This window comes from Chenopodium quinoa, unplaced genomic scaffold (assembly GCF_001683475.1).
Source record: "Chenopodium quinoa cultivar QQ74 unplaced genomic scaffold, ASM168347v1, whole genome shotgun sequence".
NCBI lineage: Eukaryota > Viridiplantae > Streptophyta > Magnoliopsida > Caryophyllales > Amaranthaceae > Chenopodium > Chenopodium quinoa.
The window spans coordinates 5115191-5121202 of record NW_018744304.1 but is presented as its reverse complement, the minus strand read 5'-3'; positions in this window follow the sequence as shown (position 1 = coordinate 5121202).

Sequence of the window (6012 nt, the reverse complement as noted above, 5' to 3'; positions counted from 1 at the left end):
TTTTAGAAGCTAATTAATGGTTTAATAGTCATGTTTAAAATTAGCTAATTTTTTTTATATAAAATAATGGGTAAATACTTTGAATAGGGATAATGATCATCACCCGCTAAGCATCCGATCCACCCGTTTCACCCGCGGATGACGGATGGATCGGATGCGGGTAATGAGTTTTGCGGGTGACGGGTGGATCGGGTGGAGCGGGTGGGGTGAGCGGGTGGATGCGGGTGAAGCTCCATCCGACCCGAATCCAATCCGTTGCCACTCCTAGACCCAATAATCTGACTTATTTATACTCTTGTTGCAACTCTTGCAAGAATTAGTTAATGGCGATCTTAAAAAAAAAAAATTGATTACGAAGGATAAACAAAGAGGGGTTCACTTAATAATTTTGCATAGTCGAGGGTTTAAGATTTGTAAAAATTGTCGGAAATAATCCAATCATTGGCTCATCCGCCCAAAATAATCTTACCTTTCGATTACTTTTGATTAATCCTGCCTTTATACCCTATCGGCTCCCAATGGTCCCAACCGGTCAACTGACTGGTTATTATAAGTTACTTGACACGTGTTGGCATGTGATTAGTCAAATAAGTTATATTTTTTAAAAAAATTGATTATTGAAAAAAACCCCACCAGCCCATGCCACCTCCTCGCCGCCCGTTCCCGTCGGCCAAGGTACGGACTCCCCTGCCCAAACTCCCTCCCCCAACGCCAACACCCTCCTTCATCCTCCACCAAACCACTAACCCCCTCCCACCGTCACGATTTCGGCCCCTTCTCCATTAAATCACCCATCAACCCACGAACATCCGTTAAAACCATCCCAAACCCTCGAAAACCCCAGCTCCGCCCCGATCCCGGCTCCCTCCCCTTCCCCTGTTCCGATTTCGGTAGATAACCCTTTCCCCCGTCCCGATTTCGGCCTCCATCCTTTTCCTCGGCTCGAGTTCGACCTTCCTCACATTCCTCCGCCACGATTTCGGCCTCCCTCACTCACCCCTGCTTCGCTTTCGGTCGCCCATACCACCCATAATAACGACGACAACGACATGAGCTTCGATCTGATAGTTGGGGCTGGTGGACGATAATGACACGGTGGATGGGACCTGTGTAGGAGGTGGCGGCTGCCTGCCATTTCTTTTATTTTTTTTAAAAATTTATTTTTTGATTTTTAATTACAGACAAATTGTATGGTGAGTTGATGACATGTGTACTTTAAAAAAAAAAAAAAAAAACCTTTTTTAAGGTAACCGGTCACTTAGGACCATTGGGAGCGGTTTGAGTAAAAATATCGGATTATTAAAAAATAATCTAAAGGGGATTATTTTGGGCGGATGAGCCAAAGGTCGAATTATTCCTGATAATTTTTTCTTTATATTTTGTGAATAACAATTTAAGTGAAGCATGAGTAGCAATCTATCATGAGTAAGAAGTTTAAGAACACTTACGAAAGCGAACTCTATAATGTCGTTATTAACTTGTTACAATAGCTCAAGTGGTTAGAGCTTCTCTTCCGATTTTTGGAGATTCAAGATCGATTCCCACCCCGCCTCTGTGCTCTTTAAACACCAAAAATACCAAAAAAAAAAAATTGTTCTTGTCCTTGTGTTTTGGAGCTTGGACAACTATTCTAGACACACAATCTTGTGCGCACCCGATAATTCAAATCGTTGATATACATTAGACACAATTTTGCATGTATTATCGTTTTTTTTGACAAATATAAACATTTGAATTTCTACGTACGATATTGATGTACATTACACACAATATTTCACGATCATTGTCAAGAAACATTTTAACACTAAGGAATTTAGTTCATGAAACACCTTAAAACAAGGAATACAGTAATTGGTAAAGACCAATTTACTCTGCTACTTTTTGTTGGAAAGAAGATTAAAGAGTTGGTAATGAAATACAGGTACAAACTTAGCATGGGGCAAGTTTAGCCAAACACCACACTTGCAAATAAAATAAGTTAATGCACAAATAAATATATTATTTGCGATCACTTGAATTAAAATCATATTAACTTAAATCAAATTAATTATCTTATTAAGCATGATTTCAAGTACAAATTCCCTTTAAACCTGCAAAAAAAGGGCGTGATCAAGCATGCAATAGCAATAAATCGTGAATAATTAAGCACATATAAGAGTAAAATGACATATTAACAAATTATATATAAATTCTTTGTAAATTAACAAATACGTAAAATCAGTACCGTTTATGAGATTTCGGAGGCCCTCGGGCGAACTAATATGTTGGGACCCAAAATTTAATTTTTAGATTTTGTAATATAGGAAACCATTCTTTTTATTATATGGTATAGACAATATTTGATTATAACTTCTGTAATATAATTTAACAAAAAAATCAAATTGCATAAAATGTAAAATTAATAAATAATATATTATACGATAGCATATAACATTAGTAAAAAAAAAAAAAAAAAAAACTGAAATACTACTCCATATAGAACTTTTAAAAATTATGTATAAAATATAATAACAATGACTCTATGTAGATCCAAATGTCTCATCTACCAAAACTTAAACAATACTATGATCAATTGTTTCTAACAAATGAAATTGATCACTAAGTTAATCGTAATCTATTACATCATTTTTACTATATTATGAAAAAAATTTGAATGCAACTATATTACATTAAAACTGAAAAATGAAAAATGATTATGGTTCATTAAGGATGATTATTCAGTTATTTTATATTAGGAATATAATTACATATTGATCGAACTATGGATTAAGATTTCTTCCAAATGGATAAAAGTTCAAATACTTCGTAGCTAGATAATATGCTGTACCCATTTTTATTTTTTATTTTTTTAATAGATGTATCTAATTTCAATGGGCTATTTTGTAGATTAGGATTTTAATTACAGTAAATAATGGAGGGAAATCTAATGGAGGGATATCATGAACTTCATATTTTTTTTAAGATATTGGTAAAAAAAAAATTATTAACAAAAATCTTATTTTAAGATATGATTCCCTCCCATTAAGGAGGTAAAAATTATCCGACGTAACAAACCACACTAAGCCACACGAAATAATGGTAAGCAATTGCTTCCACATTTTCCAATAATCATTCTACAAAGATGAAAGAGGCCTAATGTACTAACAGAATCAGGGCCTTCTGTCCGTGGGTCCTGGGCGGCCGCCCCGGCTGCCCTGGGTCAAATATGGGCCTGCGTAAAACTATACTCCCTCCGTGTTTTAATAAGTGTTACATTTATCAAATCCGGGTCGTGTTTTAATAAGTGTTACACTTCTTTTTTGAAAAAAAAAATTACATTAAAATATTATATCTATCTCCTCTCATGGTTCCCACCCAAACCCATTAGTACTTTTTTTTTAATATATCTTTCTTCTCACATTCATTATTTTTCAATAAACTACTAACATCACTGTCTTTATTTTACAATTTTTTAATATTCTAACTACCCACTTACCTCTTATTTTATTTAAGTCAATTAAATTGCCTAAAACTATGTGCCGGTCAAACAGTAACACTTAAAAAAAATACGGAGGAAATATATATATTGACACAACAATCATCATAATAAAATCCTCAAAGTATGATATTAGAAAGATAATGATACTAAACGGATTAATAACAAAGCCTACTGTGCCACTAAATAAATATCAAACCCTGCAAGTTGTCGTAAATTATACAAGTAAGTCATCCTTTGTTACCGCTAATTTATCCTCAGAAATATGTATACCTACAATTTCAATTGTCATTTACAATGGATGTCCCACAAGATCCTTCCGCTATCTATAAATCATTAGCAATGTCATAATCAGAAACGACACTGATAACTTTGTAATTGGATACAGCTCCATCCACCATGAATGTATGGTCCACCCCATACGGAAACGAACAACAATAAACTTTCCCAAATTCTTCGGATTTTGAAAATGAATTTATTTAACTAAAAGCCATGTCTCCCAATAATTCGTCATAACCAAAACCAATCCCACTTCCTTTTTTCTGCTCAATAGACCTAGAAATCACGACATGCCCACATGTCAAAATCAATAAGTAAAGCCCGGATTTTACAGATTGTTCCAGAACCAAGTTGATGGTTTGCCGAAGAAGGTACATCAATCTTAACGCATGCAGGTTCTAATTTCTCAAAAACTTTTTTACGCTGGTTTAGTTCCGCAATGGGAAAAGAACGACTGAGTTTTTTATGAGAAGAAAGTTTAGTTTTTTTTTTTTGTTTTTTTTGTGGGTGGGGAGAACGATTGATTTGTTGTGTGTGAAAAGAACGACCTGATATGCGACCAAATAATCCGGGGGACTAGTGTTGTTGTCAAATTGTGACCCAAAACTCGTTTTGAATCAAGACCGTTTTTGACAGGTTCTTGATCAGTATCTTAAATAGGATTTTTGTTAATAATTTGTTTTTTTTTCAATATCTTAAAAAAGATATGAAGTTTATGATATCCCTCTATTAGATTTCCCTCCATTATTTACTGTAATTAAAATCCCAATCTACAAAACAACCCATTGAAATTAGATACATTTATTAAAAAAAAAAAAAAGAAAAGAAAAAATGGGTACAACATACTATCTAGCTACGAAGTATTTGAACTTTTATCCAATTAGAAGAAATCTTAATTCATATTTCGATCAATATGTAATTATATTCATATTATATAAAAAGTATTCCCTGTGATCTAGGCTCAAACAAAAAAAAAAATATTCATATTATAAAATAACTAAATAATCATCCTTTTAATGAACCATAATTATTTTCCATTTTTCAGTTTTTATGTAATATAATTGCATCCAAATTTTTTTCATAATATAGTAAAAATGATGTAATAGATTATGAGCAACTTAGTGATCAATTTCATTTGTTGGAGAGAATTAATCATAATATTGTTTTAGTTTTGGTAGATGAGACATTTGGATCTACATAGAGTCATTGTTATTATCTTTTATACATAATTTTTAAAAGTTCTAAGAAAATTTGTCAAAAATAACCTTTTAAAGTGTCCACTTTATTTAAAACAACCTTTTAAATTTTTTTTTTTTTTTGCAATTTTAGACCACATTATAATTATTTTTTTTATCAAAGACAACCAAATGTTACTTTCCGGCGTTGACTCTATTTTTTCCCGATGTTGGCCACGAGTGTGCGAGTCACGCGACCTCCTATATTGCTTAATACACCCCTTTTCCCTCCAATTAAAACCCCTGCTTCTCTTTTATCCCTCTTTTAGTACGAGTGAATTGGAGAGAAAATTGGTGTATTAAGCAATATACGAGTTCATGTGCGTTACAGACTTGTGGTCAACATCGGGGAAAATAGAGTAAACGCCGGAAAGTAGCATTTGGTTGTCTTTGATAAATTTTTTTTATAATGTGGTCTGAAATTGTAAAAAAAAATTTAAAAGGTTGTTTTAAATAAATTGAACACTTTAAAAAGTTGTTTCTGACAAAATTTCCAAAGTTCTATATTAAGTATGGAATAGTATTTCAGTATTTTTTTACTAATATTATATGCTATCGTATAATATATCATTTATTAATTTTACATTGCATGCAATTTGATTTTTTGTTAAATTATTTCACAGAAGCTATAATCAAATATTGTCCTTACCATATAATAGAAAGAATGATTTCCTATATTACAAAATCTAAAAATTAAATTTGGCCCCAACATATTAGTTCGCCCAAGGGCCTCCGAATGAAATTTCAGAAACGGCCCTGATTGCAGCAAGTTCCTTTCAAGTTTCTCATTTTTTTTTGCTCTAAGATCAATTTATTGGAAAATAAGAAATCCAAGTCAAGTGTAGGGCATATATAATTATTTTAACCGTTGTGCAATGGATGATTTTGGATATTGGAAAAATTAGTATATGTACGGATTGTATCATATTAACTGAAAAATCTAAAAGATAATTACAACACAAAAAATTTAAAAAGAAAATGTATCTTTTACTCCCTTAGGGAGTACTAGTGTTATGTATTGAT